Raw genomic sequence first — 21,250 nt, forward strand, 5'->3', positions numbered from 1 at the left:
ACTGCACATCCCAAGCATGGTGGGACTTCCCTGCAACTGCTCTGCCCAAGCATGTGTGGTTTTCCTGCAGTTCAAGGACAATCAGGTCAAGCAGTTGAGAAGGTGGCAACTTTTTATCATAAAGCTATTAGAGCTTTAAGCAAGGAATTAAGGGATTGAAGATGTGACAAAATATTTTTTCATGTAAAAGACACTCAAACCCACCTTTATAGGCCTCTCGGTAAAGGAGTCTTTGAGGAAGATTCTTTTTAACAGCCTCATAAAAGCATTATCTACCGTTCCCGAACTTCTAATATTAGCAGGCATGAAGCATAAATATTAATTACTTCATTGAGCAGCTGAGTGCTCGTCTGGGAGGTTTCTAGCAATGCACAGGTAATTGTGCCCCCTCCCCACTGATTCAGTCATGACTAGAAGTCACATGCATATGGCCCTGGGGGCAAAGCTCTCAGCCAGCACCCAGATGTGCCTGCTGCTTTCCACCAAACCCACTGAGGGCACTGGACACTGGAGAATCTGGAGAATCAGTAACACTGGGACATCCAGCAGCAGCTGCCAATGCTGAGAGGGTACAAGAATCCCTGAACTGGCTTGAGATGTGGCTGATAGAGGACAAGAGCACGCTAGGACAACAGCCACCTTTTTATCCTGTTCCTCTTCTGAGTCTGCTCATCTCTTTAGAGTGATGAATAGAGAACAATGATGATGACTCCCAGCACTTTTCCCTGAACTGCTAGTTCTTCTGCAGCATAGGAAAAAATGGCTTGGATGAAGATGCTGATGCCAGCTTTGTTCTCCATAAAGAAGCTCTGCTGGAAGGTAGGAGTCATCAGCCTGAAAAAGCCAGCACAGCTCAGCATATCTCTCCGGAATTTGGATGCTCTCCCTTGCTTCCCCTGTGGTCTCCTCTGCTGCTTCCCTGGGGGCATGGCAAGGTGAGTGGGTGAGGTTCACCCCCACCCCCCGCCCCCCCCCCAGAGGCTCCTGGACTCCAGCAGACTGTTTTCGGTTATCTGCAGATTTTATGAGCATTTCCAAAGGTAGGGGAAGGTTTCCTTCCGCCATGTGTGGTCCCTCCTCTGGCACCGCCATGGTCTGAAACCTTGGTACAGAAAGAAGGGAGGGATGAACAGTGTCAGGAGGGGAGGGGAACTGCTTACAGTAGTTTGGGGATTTCTGTACTATCCAGGCAGGTGAACTTGTTATGATCCATCCTGCAAGCAGTGCAGCCCAGAAGGAACCTGAGATGGAGCCAAGGACCAGCAAGAAGGGGACTTCTGCGAAAGAGGAGTGGGTGGAGGGGGAGGCAGAAAGGGGAACACTCCAGTGTTCCAAACCTGGAGCCCCCGAAGGGAAGGGCAGGAGGCTTTTGTGCATCTCCTTGCATGGACAGCATGTACCTACCTCCACACAATCTAAGTGCAAAAGGACTGGGAAGATGCTCAGTGAAGGATCTTGGCCCAGGCTAAAACCTTTCTGAGCAAACATCCACATAAACATAACCCAATTAGTGGTAAATGTGGGCTGGCCAGCTGCCTGTCTCACTTAGGTCCCTACTCAAAGAAGCTGCAGACACTCATCTGCCTTTGGGTTCAGCATATATGGAAAGTTTAACCAGCTTATAAAGGCCAGGAAGTACCCTAAACGACTTTGCCTGTGCAGGAAAGTGTCTGCCTGCTGTGAAACCTCAGCTCCGGTGCTCACGCTCCAACAACAGTGCTCTCAGCCAAGGGGCCGGAAGCGCACTGTATGTATGTATGTAAACTTGCTGTATGTAAACTTGTCCAGGACCAAGCCCTGTGCCCCAGCCTGGTCCAGGCAAGCATCAAGAATCTGCTCCCCTGATTCTCCCAGGCAGTGCATCAAACTGCTTGCAGAGAGCTCCTTATCCAGCTTCTCTCCTGGATGCAGCCCTCTCCAACCAGGAATTGGCTGCATCACACATGAAAGCCGTGTCTCCCCCTTCGATTCCCCCCCCCTCCCCCCGAGCCTGGTTCAGACTGGTACCGGCCTTAACGGGAGTACCTGGGGAAAGGATGGGGTTACAGTGTGAACCTGCATTCTGCAACAGCACTGTGGGTTATTTCTTTTCTGAGGGTTTATCTGGAAATACTTTACTTGTCCTTGCAGATGTTTCATTTTCTCTGCTGTTGGAAAGCCCTTGGGAAGATCTTGCTTTGTCCAGTGGGAGCAGAGGTACGTTGTGCAGCAGAACATCATCTCCAGGCAAGGTGGAAATAGTGCACAGTGAGATGCTGATTTTGGACACAAACTTGAAGGATATAACCCCAGACCAGATGCTGACTCCTTTCAAGGTGGAAAACCATGGATACACCTCAGAAACAGTTTGCTTGCTCTTTCCAGTTGAGCAGTGGAAGTGCAGCAGCCAGGATAGGTACAATGTACCATCTCCTGCAGCCCTGATTGCCCACAATGGGGACTGGTGCTGATTTAAGCAGGACCTTTGTTTTTGGCTTGCATGGCCAGGACCCAGAGTTCAAGCTTTTATGATCACAATAATCAGGTTACTTTGCCTGGATGCTGACTACTACACAGTTTGGCAAAATGTATTGCACGCACAGATCCCTGCTCGTTCTTGTACGTTTGACAGGGAAGAGGCTGAAAGTAGTTAAAGGCTGAGGCAATTTTAAGCCAGCCAGTAGCCGTGTGCCCCGTTTTCCATGCCACGGCCATCCCTTGGTGGACCCAAGAGAGCCGTAGGCCAGAGGGCTCTCCCGGGGCGGCCCTAAAATAGGTGCTGGGGGAGGCTGCCTGCGGCTCGCTAATGAAGTATTGACGTATCTGCAGTGTCTACTCAAAATGAGTCCGTAGTGATGGAGTTGGATGGCAGCTCTGCCCGTGCCAGTAACAGGGGACGATCGCTTTTTGCGCCTTTCCAGAGCGAGATCCCCGAGGCCGGTGGGCAGGGCTAGCGGTGGGGCTCCCACCCGAGGGTGCTGCGGAGCGTGGGGACACGTGCGGCACCGAGCGAGACCCTCCCCAGCCTGCTGTCACCGCTGCCCGGGCTAAAGGGGTGCCCGGGCTGTGCTGGGTTGTGCTGTACTGGGGGCGGCCGGTCAGAGGCACCGCTCCTCCTCTCCGCAGCTCTGCCGTGGTGGGAGGACGGCGCGGGTGCGGAGGATGCCCCGTACCCGCCTAGCTAGCCGGGTTGGCGGCGGCACCTCCCCCGAGCGGCGGCCCCCGCCCCCCCCCCCCCTCAGCGCCTTAAATGCCTCGGCCGCGGCGGCAACAAAGGCGGGCGGCGGCGGTGAGTGAGGGACTGGCTGAGGGGCAGCGGGGCCGGCCCGGGCTGGCGGTGAGCGGCGGCGGGTCGGCGGTGACAGAGGCATTGCCTGAGGGGCAGGCGTGGTCGCAGGTGCCGTGGGAGGGCGGGAAGGGCCGCGCCCAGCCCGGACCCGCCGCCCTCAGGGGTTTCGGCTTCGGCGTGAGGCGGACCCGCGCGGGTGGGTGGGCTTCGGGGAGCGGCGCCGGGCGGACGAGCGCCAACTCGTAACTTTATTAATTCTTATTATTATTTATCCCTATAACCCCATCAATATAAACTTCGAAGCGACAGACGTGTGCGGCCGTGGCTGCTTGGCTCCCCGTCCCCCCTGCCCCAGCTTCTCTCCCCGCTCGGCGGGGCTTTGCCAGCACAAAAGTCGGTGGTGGGCGCGGAGTCCGCGCGGTTCCGCCACTGAGGGAGAGAGGATGGGCGGGGGATAAGGCAGATCGCGGCCTCTGCCTTCCCTCCGGCTTGTGCTTACCCTCGCCTAAATTTTGACAGATCCTTGCTGGCCTGGGTCAGCCCGCACGGACCTGCGAGTTGTAGCAAGGGATACACGCTCTGAGTAATTTTAGAAGTAGCTGCATTCGTTTTTAATAGCGCACAGCAGGTCAGGCTGCAGAGAGAGTGAATAATTCGTGTCTTCTGCCGTGCTCTAGGCTTTTGTTTCAGGGCAAATCTCTATTGCTGTATTTATGAGCCCCCGGTAAATCAGGGCGGTAGAAGGGGAGCAGGGGCTGAAGGAGTGGGAACTGCTGCTGCTCTTTGCTGTTTCCATATCCGCTTGATGCAACTGGATCTAACGACGGACAGTGTCAAAACAAATATCTGAGAGCGGAAAGGTGCCATCGTGGGGCAGCTGGATCTAGCAGGACATTTTCCTGGCTGTGAGGGAGTGAGAAACCAGAGCTGCCTGTAAATATGTGAGGAATGAATCTAACTTGCTATGTGCAACTCCTCCTTTAGTGGCATGCTTACAATACTGCACTTGCCTTAAGACTGGTAGCTAACCTAGCGGGATTTTATAATGCTCCTCACACAAAAGATTGTGGAATCATTTTTCTGAGCTGGGATAACCTTAAATGTATGGAGGACAGTGATTCAAGCCTACATCATCCTCCTGCTTTCAGAGAGGAGTCTGTGGAAGGAGACCCCAGCAGAATGGGGCACGTGTTACTGAGGGGAAAAGGGACAGCTCTCTGTCCTTGGGTTTTGCTGCTAAACCATTTATTTTATTGAGCTTTGCTGTGCATCTTGGAGAGTTGCCCTCATCTGCTGGGGTCCAGGACAAGGTAACAAACACACATCCCTTGTGCTTCCTCACTGTGTCAGGGAAGGTTTAGGTGAAGCTTTAAATAAGTGAGGAGTTCATATAGATAGGAATGATGCTAACTGTTCCTTAGGAGGAAGAATATTACCAGGAAAAATCTTCCCCAGAAGGCCCCTGGGACAGAGGCCAACAGTGTCTAATGAGGCAAACTTTCCTTATGAGCTGCAGTTCTTAATGTTGGAGGGTGAGGGCTTGAGGGGCTGAAGTCAGCAGACCTGGGGACCTCTGAGAACAGACAGCCTGTCTCCTGGGCTCCTTTGCTCTGGACAACTGCTCTCCTTGCTGTGGCACAAGCTGCTGCTCTGGAGGTGATGGAGGTGCTGAGTCCAGGTAAATCATCTATTTCCTTCTGGTTTAGCAAATGAGTTGGTTTGGTGATGGTGCTGCAGAGACAAGCAGCTCCGCAGTGCTGAGGTGTGTGCTGGGGGACCTCTGGCGCAGCTGCTGTCAGTGTTGGGGACAGGACAGCTATGCAGGAGTGCAGCTTGGTTCCACACAAATCTATCTGCTGGCTTTCTTTCCTTCATTTAGTGCCAAAATGTGTGCCTCTGACAAAAGAGGTGACTTGCCTGAAAATGGAGATGGACCCCCAGTGCAGTGAGCTGCCGCATAACCACTGGAGCTGCAGTGCTCAGCTGGGCGTGTACGTGTCTTCTGCTGGCAGCAAATGTGAGGTTTCAGAAAACAGGAGAAATATGTGATCATCTCTACCTAATTCCTTGACATAAAGGTGTTGATGAATCTCTGATGAGCAAGTTGCTTGCTCTGGTGGCTACTGTTTGTTTGCAAATACTCTAATTTTGTTAAAACCAAACAGTGGAAATGAAGGTGTATCATTGTTCTCAGAGACCTAGTTTTCTAGGGACAAAATAGGCAAGTACTTAAACCTTGGTTTGCAGTGACTGCTGGCAGAGTTATCTCCTGCAGAAGTGGAAAATGCATGGGAGGAATTAGAGGTGCCAGTATGAGGTGGACAGGGGTGGTCTAATGAAGGGCAAAGCAAATGCACCTTGTAATGTTTCGTATCTTAACTCTGTCCTTGAGACAGTGGTGCAAGAGAAACTGCTGCAGAAGCAGATTACTGTATATTCAGAGGCTTATGTCCCTGCTGGCCTCTGTTGGAGGACGGAGGGACACTGAAGGGCAGCCCTGTGCTGGAGGGAGTGTGTCCATGGCACTGCCCGTACTGGCGCCTTTAACCACAGGCACTTGGCAGCACATATCTCACCTAGCTCCTGTCTTGCTCCAGGCTGTAAGAACTGGAGGATGGTAATGGGTGCTGGCCCAAATCCATGTCAGGTTGTCCTGCCCTTTGCTTGCAGGCTGACTGAGGTGGAGGAGGTATTCGAACTCAAGTTCTTTGATGTCCAGTGCTTCTCCTGACACCCTTGATCTGTTGCATTGGCAGCTTTGGGAAGGGCAGGAATGATGCCACTGAGTAATGGTCCTCCTCCCTTTGTGCTCAGTGGTGCACACAGCTCTTGGTGAAAATGTCGTTTTCCTGTTCTCTACTCAACACTCATAAATTTCACAGTGAAAGATCAGACAGAATTGTCTTGATGATCTTCTAAAAAGTGCACGAGTCTTTTCCATAGCCCTCAGATTTTGGTAGAGTGATGTAAATCACAATTATGCACAGGATTAGCAATCAAAGAGCATTATGAATCAATCTGATACTTTGTCTTAACCATAGCCCTTCTTAGATTGCTGACCTACATATTCCAGCTTTCACTATAACTGCTTCAGCAAGAATGGGCTTTGTTTCTGAGTGTAAGGTGGCCCAGCTTCTGGCGATCTTTGTGTTTGAAGAACACTTTCATTGAGATTATGTAGAGATTTACTAAAATTCCTGGTGACTTCAGATGTGCTTGAAGTCTGCGCTGCTTGACTGGTAACTTGTCAATGAAGTGTGAAATATAAGTGGTTCCTTTGAATGTTCTTTTTATTATAATTGTGCTGATGAAAAAGCTAGAAGATGAAATAAGATGCTTTCAGTATAAAGTGCTCTTAGATGTCTAGCCAACAGAGATCATTGTTATCACTTGTGTGATTAAAAACCTTGGAAAAACGTACATATTTGAGCCACTTGCTTATAGGTAAAAAAGAAGTTTTATTGCCTTTCTGAAGTATGTGCTGCAAGCTCAGCCTTAAGTGAGATGTAAACCCAAAGCTTCTTCCGTAAAACCGCTCCCTGCGAGTCACTGATGATATTGATGTTAATGCATATCTGCTTGTTACAGATGAGTTTTCCTACTGATTCCAGAGTGAGGGGCTGAACGATGATAAAAAGGAGAATCCAGAACTAGGTCTGCAAAAGAGTGACTCGGTTGTTTTAAGGCAGCACTTAAACCCATTCCTACCTGTCATGATTTCAGCTCTGCAGGATAGATCCCTTGGTTTGAAGAATGATGGGAAGCAACAAGAAGTGCCTGTTCTGGTGTGCTTGTGCTTCCCAGCACGTACCAGTAGACTGCACATGGTCCAGGAGCTTGTCTGTGAAACCAGAATGGGGATTCGTGAAACCAGAGCAGAGGAAGTCTGTCCTCTGGTTTTGTCTCAGCAGGTTCCAAGTGGTGCCTCTGCCTAGCTTGGGTTTGCTGGTCCCTCTGCAGCATTTGGAAGCTGCCTGAGATGCTTGGCTTGGGGTGTCTCTGAACTTTCAGCTCTCCCAGCAAGTCATCAGATGTTCTTAAATATTTCCTTGTGGTCTGTTGCTCACAAGTTACCACAATGTCCGTTCTCAGGCAGAGGTTGTGCAGAAAGCTGCAACACAGCATCTGGCTGTTTCTTTTTCTGTAATAGCTAAAAAAAGGTCTGTTTGCGAGACCTTTATTTAAAATGGAAACACTGCACAGAATATCCCCCCTTTTACCAGCAGGATGCTGAAGTGCAGGGAGGCCTTTGCTTTTGTATATTGTCTCCTGTGCCCCAGACTCCTTTACCTGGGAATGGTGCATTAGTACACGCAGAAGAGAACTCTGTACCAGACTGTGCTGACATTCTTCTGTGCTCCCGATCTGTGTTCCCTCTGGGAACTGGCAGCTACTGCAAATGAACTGAGGGAGGCTGGTGCTGGTGCATACCTCGGTGCTGCCGGAGGAAGTGTAGAACCCGAAGCATTCGGCACAGGATGCCAATCTGGCTGGCTGTGTTGTGCATACTGAGCTGTTCAGCGGGTCCCTTGGCACTGGCAGAAGTGTTTGTCACGAAGCCCTGGCTTGTGCCTGGGATTTCTGGGGGTGAGGGAAACAAGCTAATGCTCCCCTCATCAGTGTTGCATCCATCCTCTTAGGATGGCTGCAGCAGTTTGGATTTTCAACTGTAAAATTTTGCAGAAAAATAGCAGTTGCTGACAGCAGGGATTAATTTATTAATATGCATTATGGCTTGCCTTTGTCTTTGTGGTACAGCACTTGCTGATTAGGAAACCAAAGGTGTTCCAATCAGCCTGACTTCGTTCACTGGATTTTCTGCAGATAACCTGTGTGTGCCAACGGAGTCCCGAGTCTGTGGGGAGAGTGTGGTGATACTCACTGGGATGGGATGACAATAAAAATTTCCATGGCAGTCATGCAGCAATGATAGCTGCTTTCTAAAATGGATCTCCTGGGAACTAAAAGAAATCTGTAGTCCTGGTTTCCTCATGCTCGTCTCAAGGACCTGCTTTTTACCTTGGAAAAACATTTAATGGGCAGTACCAGAGTAATGACTTTTTTTTTCCTACCCCTACGTTTGTTTGTAATGCAGAATCCTCAGGAAAGTGTGCAAGCTCTGTGCCTTCTGAACACAGCAGCTGAGGCACAGAGCACCTCGAAAGCAATTAGTTTGCATTTAAAATAAATAAATAAAAAAAAATCTCTTGACTGCTCAGAGAAGATGCCTTCATGCTGAGTTGCATTGCCTAGCAAGACTGAAAATTTGAGCATGATCCTTTGTTATATAAGTTGGGTTGTTTAATGTTTATTTATTTGTTTGGGTTTAGGGTTTTCTTCTCTTTCCCCAAAGGTTTAGTTCTGCATAACTTAACTACATCCATACATACATAACATAACTTTGGTACAGAGGTGGAGAATAACTGTGTAAATTCTTGATTATCCTGATGACCTGACTGTAATCCTGCCATCCTTTGTGCTTGCAAGGGGTCTTAAAGAAATTAGAAATTAGACATACAAGATTGTAATAGCTGGGATAAAGGTAATCTCACTGTTGCTTGTGTGAGACCCCACATGCAGTGCTGCTTCCAGCTCTGGGGTCCCTAGCACAGGAAGGACATGGACCTGTTGGAGCACGTCCAGAGGAGGCCACCAAAATGATTAGAGGGATGGAGCAGCTCTGCTATGAGGAAAGACTGAGAGAATTGGGATTGTTCACTTGGAGAAGACAAGGATTTGGGGTGACCTAATTGCAGCCTTCCAGTACCTGAAGGGAGCCTGCAAGAAAGGTGGAGAGGGCCTTTTTTTTTTCTTTAACAAGGGCCTGAAGTGACAGGACAAGGGGGAATGGCTTCAAACTGAGAGTAGATTTAGATGGGATATTAGGGAAACATTCTTTCCTATGAGGATGGTGAGGCCCTGCCACAGGTTGCCCAGAGAAACTGTTGCTGCCCCATCCCTGGAAGTGTTTAAGGCCAGGTTGGATGGGACTTCGAGCAACCTGGTCTAGTGGAAGGTGTCCCTGCCTATGGCAGGGGGTTGGAAGAAGATGATCTTTGAGATCCCTTTCAACCTAAACCATTCTAGAATGATTCTCTGGAGCTATATATCTTTTTATGTTGTATATATTTTTTATGTTGTTTATATTTTTATATAAATTGATATTAGTTCTTCACCCAGCTCTTATTTGTCCAGCAGAGATTCTGTGTAAATAATTATCAGGGAGTTAGGCACTTTGTGAGGTGCATTAGCAGAAATGTTGCAGAAATGGAAATGTTATGTTCTGGTTTCTCTGGGCTGGTGTTGCACAGGTGAGCCTGACATGAAATATGTATGTTTTATGAGAGTCGAGAAGGTGCTGGATGGATTTTGCTCTCATCCAGATAACGATGTCTGTGAATATGAAGCCTGTTTCCTATTAACAGCTGTTCCTGCAGTCTTGAAATTCACTTTTCACAAATGGGTCTGTTCATGAAAGAGTAGTGCTTTCCTGGGAAGATCATAAAAGAGCGACGGGTTGTATCTTAACAAAGTCCTTCCAGAGCTTGGTATTTTGTGGAGTTTGTAACTGCCTAAGGAGCTGCCTTTCACCTTTCTGAACAAAAGGCATCATGGAAGGGATCTCCAACAAATGCTGCAGGGGCAGATTTTAGTGGAACAGAGATGGGATTCAGGTTGAAGGAGTCGGGAGCAGAGATGAAATAGTCCCCTGGATGTGTTTTAGTATTGGAGGCAGGGGGATTCCCAAAGGCAAAAACGGGATTGATAGAAATAGGTGTTGCTTGTGCCTGTGACATGAAAGGGTATTTTGAGAGACGTGGGAGTGCCCAGCTGGAGAGGAAAGAAGAGCAGCGCTGGAAGGCCACTTTAATTCAGGAATGCCTTGTGTGATGGGTTAGTCAGGCTTTCTGCTCATCCTACAAAGTGAGGGATCATTGGCATTTTCAGGCTCTTCGAATTTAATTTAACCTGTGCTTAAAGGACAGCCGTCTTGAATCTTGCAGACTGAGCAGCTCACCTGTAGATGGAGGAGTCTGAAAAAGTGCTGTATATTTGGCACTGAGCAGTGGCTCCATGTGATGTGTGCATGAACCATGGCCTGCTTTAACAGAGGGGTCTGAAAAGTGCAGAAAGGAGGGAAAGCTGCATGGAAAGAATCTAATTTTCTTTGGCTCTATCTGCTGGCTTTCAGAGCAGTCACTAATTCTGTCTTCTATTTTATTCTTTTATATATAATAGCGTGGGTGTGGACTGGGAATTATTTTAAGCCCTGTGGATGTGGCTCAGCAATTTCAAATGTGGTTAGAAGTGTGATTTTAAAAACAAAGGGAAACTCCTTCAAATCTGCACCTGGAAAATTTAATTTTCCAGTGTGGTGTAGCTCACCTCTGCTTTCCCACTCTCAGTTTTGGAAACTTCTTATCACTTTGTAAATCACTTTGCAAAACACCCATATCTTTCAGTTGAACTATGTGCTCTAAGGTTGAGAAGTGTTCCTAGTTATTAAGGGAGTGCAATTGGGTAACTATTTTATTAGATATTCATGGATGGATTGTTTAATTAGGTAGATAGAGGATCGGATCATATGTTTGCAATCTAAGGAGAAAAATTCAGAAAGTTTAATTAAAGATTAGTTTTAAAATTTGATGTCAGAAGTGATGTGAAGTTTCAGTGTGGACACTTAATTAAAATCAGTTTAGTTCATGCTGGAAGTGAATAGGAATGAAGGAAATTTAAGCTTACCATGGCTACAGATGTGGGGGTGTACCAAGGTCATTAATGCATGTTAACTCATACTTTTAAAATTAATTCCTGACGTTAATTTGGCTTGATTCTTTCCATCTGTCCATGCAGACAACACTCTGGAAGTTTCACATTTTTTGAGATATTGCAGAAATTACTTCTTCTCCCCACTATTCCTTCGCAGCATCTGAGCTGAGATTTTACACTGGATGAGGACTGCACGTCAAGCCCTGCAGGTGATGTTTGAAATGCTTAATTTTTCACCTAATTGTTGCCTGCATTTCACATCTGTGAAGTGCCCTCAGGCATGACCGTCATGGCCTGCCATGGGTGCACCACGGCTGAGCAGTGGGGTGGCTGCCTTGGAGCCTGCGGGGCAGGAAAGGGCTCTGTCCCAACCCCTTCTGCTCACGGCTTAGCTCTGCTTCAGCAGGGTCTAGGCTGAGCCTCAGCCCTCCCCATCTGTCAGGACCCTCATCGGGCAGCGCGTGACCTGCTCAGCGCCTCGTCTATGTCTGATCGGCGGCGGAGCTGATGAAACTGGTCACTGCTGCCAGGAGATCTCAGGTCTTTCTTCCCAGCTCCTACCCATGTGGATCTCCCCTGGTTGCCACAACTCCCTGATCTGAAAGAAAACAAACCTGAGGTGCGATTGAACACTGCACAGGGTTTCCAGTAAGTGGAGGGAGCAGCTGTGAGCATGTTGCCAGCCCCTGTGTCCCCTAGTCATGCAGCCCTAGCATGTGCTGTTCTGGACCAGCTGGTGCTGGGGACTTTGGGATGGTGGTGGTAATGACTTTTGGAGAGCATGAGCCACCATGGTTGCCCTAAGGAGGCCACCTGCCAGGGTTTTGGTAAGCACAGGCTGTGCTGGTGGGCAGGGTTCTATGGCTGGATTTGTCCATCACTGCCTGTTTTTCTGAAGTGAAAACACTCAGGCTGGGAGTGAAGGTTATCATGTCCTGCTTTTCCCCACCTGAGATTGCCCCACAGGCTGTTGCATGTTTTAATGGTGTCACAGTCTTGAAGTTGTTTTAAAACATTTTCTTCAGTTAAATTCCTGTCTAACCATAAGCTCCAAGAAACCTGCTTTTTCTTCCAGTATTGCTCCTTCTAGCCCATTTCAGTTCTTGCCAGATTCCTAAGCTGCCGTCTCCTAGAGAGCTTTCAGTCTTTCTGGTCCTTGAACATCTCTTAGCCCTCCCACAACCTTGGCTTGCTTTCTTTTATGTTTCATGAAGACAAACTGCAGGAGAAAAAACAGCCACAAAACAACCAAAAAACCCCATCCCCTCTCCAAATGTCCAGATACATTCTACCTCTTCTCTGTAGTTGCGCTTGTTATCTTTCTGAAAACTGAATTTAGCTGTTGGTGTTATTAGTAGTTCTAATAAAATTTGTTTTATAGCTGGTTACCAGGAGATTATTAGCTGCGTGTGTCAAAAAGTAGGTGTAATGGTTCAGAGCAGATAAGCTGCAAAAACTACCCCCTTAAAAAAAGCCTATGTAGAAGCTACTTTGGTGTTACTCACTGGAAAAATGAGCAATTCTTCAGCTCTGGTTTGGGGAGGAGGATCAAGGAAGTTGAATTTGTCTCGAGCAAGATGTATTTGAAGTGAAAATACTGGTCTTTGTAATATCTTTTCCAAGGAAAGCAGTGAGAAACTTCTGCTAATTTGGTAGTTGTGGAAAAAGATCCTACTGGGATGATGCCTGGGTGAGACTGCTGCTGAGTGAGAGATTGGATTAGCCATAATTTGCACAGCTCGTCTTCCTTCATGCTACTGCTTTCCCTCCCCTGCCATGGTGTACTGCAATGCATTAGGGTCCTTGGATGGTTCATGCTGGCATTAATTTGAGTTAAGGACATACTGGGACCTCTTCCTAAGCTGTGTGTGTTTGGGTTCCCTGCTGAGAGCAGAAACCTGAGCTGCTGGACTCAGGTGAAACATATGCCGGGCCAGGCGCATACACTGGAAACTTGCCCAAGGCAGGATAATTATGGGAGGCAGCTTTTTCTGAGCAGACTGTGTGCTCTCACTTGCTGAACAGTCTTGTGATTAATGTCTTACTTAAGAGGATTTTAGGACACATGCTGCAGTTACACTGCATTACTTTTAGAAGTAGGGGAGAGGTTAGAAATATAAACTCTGTAAAGGCTCTTTTGTGTTTCCAGCAAGAGTCATCAGTTAAATGCAGTGCATCACTGCTCTGTTGTGTCAGGGTAGGCAGTGGTTTTTGCTATGGATGGTTCAGTGGGAGAGGGATCCTCAAGAGGGTCTTTGCACATGTGTTTGTACAGGTTGTATTGCTCAGAACTCCTTAGGGACTCATAGCCCCAGTACTAAGGGTGAGTTGTTCTGCCCTGATCTCAATATTACCAGCTCTCCCTGCCCCTGGCTCCTGGCTTTGGACTCTGGGAAGTTCTGCAGACAGCAGGTGTTCACCAGCAGATTTCGCCTTCAAAACAAGGCTCTGTGTGCTGTTTTACTCAAGCCCAGGTTATGTTTAGAGGCGTTGGCAGCTCTAAAGAGATTGTTGATCTTACCCAGGATACCGTTGCCTGTGGTGTGGGCACAGCAGTATTTGCTCTAGTGTTTCTGTGTTGCTGCCTATTTGCTGTGTGGTCCTGGCTGGTGGTTGTAGTCCCCTGTCCGGTGATTTCTGATCAGTCTGATGTAGCTGTCTAACATCTTGATTTCTTTCCTAGGCTAGAGAATTCGATTAAGAGGGACATGAGAGCATGAAGAATTGCATGGATGTGCTTCCTGTGGTGGCACCTCCTACAGATCTTACCTGGCAACCTACTGCTGCCTGGAAGGGAATGACAAGGAACTGCTGTGGGCAGCAAGGGAACCTGGAGATGAAGGTGATGACCATGGCTCTTCTTTTTCTTTTCAGTGTCCCTTTTTTCACTTCCACATGCGTGCAGCAGGAGCAGGACTGCTGTTGGCGTGACAAGGCCATGTACGTTCAGAGGCACTGCTGTTTGCGCTAGGGCTGTCTCGTGTTGCTTGCAGAGTTGGGAGGGTGGTAAAGAAAATGAGAAGGGTTCTCTGCTATTCCCTTTGCAACTATCCTATATTTCTCTTTTAAAGCAAAATAAAAGATTTGTTCTGCTACTTGTGGGAGCCCTTGTAGAAGCTGAGACATATTGGTAGTGTGCCAGAGATAAGTGTCTGAGATCCAGTATTTATTCTGCCTTGCGTAAAATGAATATAAGATGTGTATTGGGGCTCCTTTTGGTAAGGGCTTTCCATAGAAACCCTCTGGGGATATTGCCTGTGGTTCTCGGTTACAGTAATTAGCTGCCTGCTTTCAGGGCTGTCATGTCTGAAGTGCTTTTGGTGGTGATGCCTCTATCCCTGTCTATCACCCTTCCCCGCTGGCATCCTGCCCCTTATCCCAGCACTGCAAGGCTTCGGAGCTGCCCTCAGAAATGATGAGCTAGTTCAAAAGGTTGGGTCATGTGAGCCATTGCAGTGACTGAGGAAGGTGCTGATGCTGGGACCCCACTTTTCTCTCGTGCACGGGAAAGCTCACTTGGTAGGGAGCATTTTTAGAGGCAACTGCAAATGTAAGTGTTGGGTTTATACCTGTTTTCATGTGTGAAGAAGGCTTGGGAAGACCTTGTTGTATAGCTGCTTCTCTAGATCCTTAAATTGCTGGCATGAGGAGTGCCAGCTGTTGCTCCCCACTTCCTCTTCTGCTGGAAACATGCTAATCTCCTCTCCTCTGCTTAAAACCTAAATCTTTAATATGGAACATGCACCACCCTTTCTTCCTTTCTGGCTGAGGAACACTTGTCCCTCCCAGTGTTGTGTTACCTTTAGCATTGCAAACTGAAACGCTTGGGCAGGGGTGGTGGAGCTCCAGCAGCCTGCTTGCTTGGAGGCTGCTGGATTTCCATCCCCAAAGAGGGCAGAGAGCAGCCAAAATTTGCACAGAGATCAAGAAAGAGCTGTATGGAGCCTGGGGAGCACTGGCAGGAGTGGGAACACACTGCGGGAGGTGGGTGAGTGGAAAAGAAAAAATGTGGCACGTTGCCTTGGGCATCTCTGGCAGTTGTTCTTTTCATGGGGAAAAGAAAACAAAGCTGGAGACAACTTGACTTCTAGTTAGGTAGGATTTGGGTGTAGAATAGAGGTTAAAGAAGCAGGTCAGCCATGGAGCTCAGCCCCTGCAAAACTTCTCGTTTGTTGTTGTTCTTGGGAAACAAGGGGGGGGGGGGGTAGTTCTGTTTTTCTTCCTTGTTCCTCTGAAATCCAAGACCAAACCTTTCAAACTCAGATTCACTTTTAGTGCAGATATCCTTCTCTTAATGTGCATTGGTAACACTGAAGAGTCACCTTCTATTTGTGCCAGAATGAAATCTCTAGCCCCTTTCAAAACACTCGGAAGTCTTCCTCCTGAACAGCAAACCCAGCTCCCTGTTACTAAGTACAGTTTCAGACTAGGCAGCCTGGTTAGGTGTGGCTTGCAATATGCCAAGGCTGCTGTGGGAGTTGGATATTTGAAAACCAGCAAAGTGATACATTTGGTCTGTAATATCTGTACCTCTCTGTCTGCCTAACCCTCTTGTCAGCAGTTATGCTGTCATATGTTAATAATTTAAACGGAAGAGGGACTTTTCTCTTTCCTCCTTTGGGTACATCTGAAATAGAGAAGTAAAACCAAAAATTGGTACACACCCCCTTCATGTCCCAGTGCTCCCTGTGGCTGTGTGGGAGCCTCTGACCCTCTCCCCCTTTAGAAGGGGGCAGAGCCTACCTGTTGGAAAAGAGGATGTTATGTGTTGGGTCTGGGTGGCTGAAGGTGGAGGAGATGAGCTTCGGTGCGTCGAGTCCAGGTTTAGCAGTGGCTTCCCAAGGTGGGTGTCCAGACCAGTGGAGTGTGATCAGCAAAACCTTCGACCACGTACTAAAATACAGTTTTCTTTCACAATAACGGGATGACGCAGATGTAATCGTATTGTGTAAGAGCAGTTAATTCTGTGTGCTTGTGCTGAAGTGCAGTGCTAACCCATCTGCTTGTTTTTGCTGCAGTTTTGTGTGTGCTTTAGAGATGGCCCCACTACTGCCAGCACTTTGGGGCAGCTTCTCTATCAGGAGCTGGCTGTTGGTGCGTATGGCTCTGTGGTCACTCTGGCAGCCTGTTTCTATATACTCATGGCTTCTACTCTTTTACATACATGAAGTCCTTGCTGTGGCAGAAGACGCTGTTCTCAGACATTGCTTTGCACTTGAAGCATTTTGTGGGACTCCTGCATTAGCTCTGAAACACCATGGTGAGTAGAGGACGTGAGCTCAGGACAGGCACTGCATACAGTGGTCAGCTTTTCCCCCCAACTCGGATCCAAAAATGCTCATAAGGAAAGGACTTCCAAGAAGAAAGGCTTGTGGAGCATGGGAGGAGGGCTGGAGGTGGAATCTCACTATGGCAGGAAAGCAGCTTCCTGCACACTTTCCTGGTGGGGAAAGGCCACAGAAACTAGGGTACCCGCCTTGTGCAATGCAGATGCTGGAAAGGATGTGAAGGGCCTTAGGGGGGATTTCCTAGGAGGAAGAGAAGAGTCCTGGAGATGCAGACACACCAGGAATGCACCTGGTTCCTAACAGGTAGCGTGTATATCCACCTCCAGCCCTCCTCCCTTGCTCCACATGGCGCTGTGCATCCTTGGTCTCCTAAAATAGCTCTTTGAGTACCACTGCTGGTAGTGGCAAGCGCTGAACCCGCTGTTGCTGCCGCAGCGCGTGTGATCGGGCCGTGCTGGGCGTGTGAGCAGCAGTGCAGAGCACAGGCCTCCCTCTGCCCCGGCAGCAGCACCTGCCCAAGTCAGAGGGTTCGGGGGAGCTGGCGCCCCGAAACAAGTGTGTGGGAAACTTCTGCTCTGCTTCCCTGCTCTCATGCAAATGGTTTTTTACCTCTTTGGGCCCTAATCTGCTGAGATCTCTGAAAGAGCTCTGTTTACTCAGCTTTTAAAGAGCTCCCAAAAGGGGCATGGGAGGTTTGCTGCAAGTTTCTGAAGCACTAATGCTTTCCCTCATTGAGGTGGCTGCAGATAATGCCATACAGAGATCCAGCCAAAATAAGACTTTATGCACAACCCAAAGTGGAGGAACCTGTAAACTGGGTCAGGCTTGTAATTTTCTTTAGCCTTGTACTTTGGGGGGAAAAAAAATTAAAAATTGCTGTTCTAGCAGACTTCAGAAAATATTCATCAGGCTGATGCATTTTAACTAGATTTCTATACTTGTTTAGAATAAAGAAGGAAAGTTCAGAGATAACACTTTGTAAAAGTGGTTTCCCTTGACAACATACAACTCTGGCCTATATGCATGTTGGACAACCTGTGAAAAGGCTTTTATTTCAGCAATATCTCTGTATTATGAATGCATTATTTCCTAACTTAAAAATAGCTGAGGATATGTGTGTAAGTATGTAAGTATGTGTATTTGTTATAAATCCAAGAGAGAGAGCAATACAAGTCTCAGTGGAAGCAGAACCACCTTAGCTGAATTGACCTGATTTTTGAAAATAAAAATAAAAAATAAAATAATAATAAAAAAAAACCCAACCAAAAAACCCCACAAAAAACAAACAAACACAAAAACCCCAAACAAAATCCAAACAAACAAAACACACGTGCACCCCCTCCCCCAAAACAAAAAAAAAACCACAAACAAAATAGTTTCAGACAACTCTGCTAGGCTTCCCTGCTGTTTTTCTTTGCTTTCATACTAGAATGTTGTGGTTCCTCCTATGTGAGAGGAGATATTCTAACTGCCACACCCTGGGCTTGGGGGTTCTCTGCTAGTTTAGCCTCAGGGGATACTGGTATGATGGCATGAGGAAGGAAAAAAAATTGTGTTCCTCCTGTCAAGAGATATCCAGGACTTTGTACCTTCAGATGCCTGTGCGAGGTTAAAACATGGTGTAGTAGCAGCCAAGCTCCCATCCTGAGAACCTGGAGGGGAGCTTGTGGAGAGGAGAGTGAGCTACATTGCTGTACCAAAGGATCCAAAGGGATCCTTTTGGCAGGAAGAGGAAGGAAAAAGGAGATGAAGGATCATCAGCTCCCATGAGACTGTGATGGCATTGCCAAATGAACTACTTAAAAACTTGTCCCTTTGAAGTGTGCTGGAGTAAAGGTAGGCAGATTTGTTTAAATAAAATGAATGAATAACTTTTCATCTAAAGCTTGTCTGAGCCAGATCAAAAGTCAGCCTTGTTTAAAGTTCAGTGAATTTCAAGCCCAGTGCTTTTCCACTTTGAGCTTGAATGGGATGTTGAGCAGCAAGAAGAGGTGTCATGAGATCACCCTCGCAGCCTTGAGCACTGTGTGAGATTTGTGGCATGTGAGACCACTGCTGTAGGGAGTCTCTTGCTCTTGCTTTCGAGCAGTAGGGCATGGTGTCCTCCCAAGGTGTTCTGTGAGTCACCCCCAGCAGCTGGCAGCCACCACTGTGCGTGTGGAACACCTCAGCTGGATTTCTACAGGTTCCTTGTCTGCACAGGATGCTGCTGCTGGGATGTGGATGGTTTTGGCACTTGTACTTACTTGTGTGGTACATTGAGGTGTGTTGTTGTAAGAGATGACTGTAGGTAGTGTTTGCTGCACGGCCTCAGCTTACAGACAAGTTTTACAGTATTCTGTAACTTCTTCCTGGTAAATATTTGTTTCAACTTAATGTCAAGTGTTTGATGCTGTGGTGCAGTTTCCTTCTTTGGGGGTGGGAGAAGCCCCACTGGAACTCTTTGACCTGTGTCTGGGTTGTTGAGATGTTAGATAAAAGAATTGGCTGGACTTCAGAATGATCCCGAGGAAGAGCAGTGCAGCATAAATCTGATTAAGTGATGTACTTTAGGTCAGGTTTGCACCTTCAAAGCTGACCTGCTGGTCACCTACATGCACACCATGTTTCCATCCCTGCTCGGAAGCAATGTCTGATCAAAGGGGGTTGGAGTCAGGTGAAAACCAACAAAAAGAAACTTTCCAAGAATGGTCTAACCAACTACTTGGGTTACTGCATTTCTCAGCAGCACGACTCCAACGGAATTCATAAGGAATGCTCCCTCCCACCCCCTTGATTTTTTTACATGTGCTTTTTTGAGCTTCCCTTCCCTTTCCAAGCCATCCATCCTAGGCATGACAGATGCCTGACTTCTGTGTTTGGGGGCAGTTCTCTTAATGAAAGAGGAAGTGTGGTGTCTTTGTGGCCAGGTGGCACTGAGTGCCCAGGAAGAGCTTTATGTGCTCGTGTGCAAGAGTCCAGCTCTGGGCAATAACATCTTCCTCCCATCCCTCATATCTCATTCCTCCTCCCATATCTCATCCCTTCATCCAACCAAGTGCTGTCTGGTTGTGGGGGAAGACAAGAATCTTTCCTTGCTCTGGGAGGCTCAGAGAAAGACTGCAGAAACATTTTGTGCTAGAAGTAGTATGAGAGCCGATGTTGAGTGGAGGAGATGCAAAAACGTCTGGGGCCTCCTTTGCTGCTTTAGGGAGTACCTTATGTTTTTGTTAGAATTATCTGTCTAGATGTCTCTCTCCGTGCTGCAAGTTGTTACCTGGCTTTGATGAAAAACATATTTGTGCTGAGATTCACTGGTAGTCTCCCTTTTTCCCTGCTTTCTCAGCCACCCTGTCCTGCGTTTCATGCCCCTGGCTGGGCACCATGTGGAGCTCTCTGCACACTCAACTGCTTGGCCCTTGTGCTGGTGCCAGGCTCATGTGCTCAGCCCGTGCTGGCTGCACCTCTGGAGCCCTCCCACAGGTGTGTCAGGCACAGGCAAACACAAGGGGACTGTGGCTGTGCTTCTTCCCTGGCACTACACAGACCCAGGGAAGACGGGCCACCATTAGTGACACCCTGGGAAAGCAAAGTCCTGCTGATTTCAGGAGCCATTGCTGCTGTGAGTAGGGACCAAGTTCCTCCTGTAAGGCAGTGCCATAGGGATGGCACAATGGCATCCTTCATAGAGGAAACACAAATTCCCATGTGCGTGGAGTTTCTGTGTGCTTAAATACCAGAGGACAAAAAGCTGCCTGCTTCAAGGGGTGGGTGGAGGTGTGGCTCAGATCCACAAGGGATCCATCCAGTTGTCATCTGCAAGCTCTGCTGCCAGACTTGTTTCTGAAGTGCCGACTGTAGGAAGTGTGACGTGTCTGGGGACAGGAGATGGGTAGTGCTTTCCAGGCTTTACGTCTGGTTTTCTGGTGGAGAAGAAAGGAGACTAAAACCACTGGGAGCTGGAGATATCACATAGGCAGACACTAAAATGGCCTTTATTGGTGTCTCTGAACCCGACTGTGTTTCAAGCTTGGTGTTTACCTCCCTCCAGCAATTGTGTAGATTTGTTTCACTTCTGATCAATTAATGCCATGCCCATAGCCACACTGATCCATCACTGGGATGCTGCCAGCGTTTGTAAGGGGGGAAGAAAAAGGGAATTCTTTGGCTAGGTTGTACCTGGCACTGTGGAGCTGCAAAATGCATGGCATGCTGTGTTTGGGAGCTTACAGCTGGAGGTGGTTCCTAGGCTGTGCCAGTCCTCCATCCCACCAAAGAGTTGGTCATTGCAACTAGTTTGAGAGGCACCCCTTTGCTCCTGCCAAGTGTTCTCCATGCTGGATCCTTAAGCAGAGGACATAGTCTTGGGTTTGAGTAGGAGGTACTACTGAACCTGCTTTCCTTTCCTAAGCATCTGGGGAGATGCTGAGGGAAGAAAATGGGAAGGAGGTTTCAAATGAAGGCTTTATCAGGAAAGTTTCATTAATGTTTTCTGTTTTTATAAATACATATGTAAAACTTTGGGGGGAGTGTCTTAATCTCTTTAAATGTCTTTGAATATATCTAGGTGTCCAGAAATGGCTATGCTATGCATTTTGTCTACAATTTATGAAATTATGCTGTACATATTGTCTGTGATTCATAAAATTGAATTGTATTTAGGCAGCGTCACTTCTCTACCAACATACATGTGGGCTTATTGACAGCAGATATATTTGAAATGCTGCTACAAGGAGATAGTGTTACCGGATGAATCAGTCAGACCTGTGTTTGAAAAACAGAGCAACACTTGCTGTTACTCCTCTCTGAACTCAAGCCATGCTGAGAGCTCCCTGCACAAGGATGTGACTCGCTGACGTGCCTTGGCAAAGCACATATTTGACATCTGCTACTGCAGATATTCTGACTTTGGGAACCTGCCTGCTGCTTCAACAATTAACAATAT

The 21,250-nt window shown here is 47.7% G+C and overlaps 1 protein-coding gene across 2 annotated transcripts in view; it reads left to right on the plus strand.

Moving 5' to 3' along the window:
- The first annotated feature begins 3,184 nt into the window (after nucleotides 1-3,184).
- Nucleotides 3,185-21,250, plus strand: part of ST6GAL1 (ST6 beta-galactoside alpha-2,6-sialyltransferase 1) — a 41,338-nt gene continuing 23,272 nt past the window's right edge. Inside the window, exons 1-3 of one of the 2 annotated variants that reach the window (XM_039380142.1) lie at nucleotides 3,185-3,268; nucleotides 11,123-11,247; nucleotides 13,722-13,880. The gene's annotated coding sequence lies outside the window, so the exon portion shown is untranslated. Of the gene's footprint in view, nucleotides 3,269-9,287; nucleotides 11,248-13,721; nucleotides 13,881-21,250 lie in introns of those variants that run through there. The other variant, XM_039380141.1, reaches the window with a different exon arrangement.

The sequence above is a fragment of the Pipra filicauda genome, unplaced genomic scaffold (genome assembly GCF_003945595.2).
Source record: "Pipra filicauda isolate LSUMZ 115617 unplaced genomic scaffold, ASM394559v2 scaffold186_size1760508_pilon, whole genome shotgun sequence".
NCBI classification, from domain to species: Eukaryota; Metazoa; Chordata; class Aves; order Passeriformes; family Pipridae; genus Pipra; species Pipra filicauda.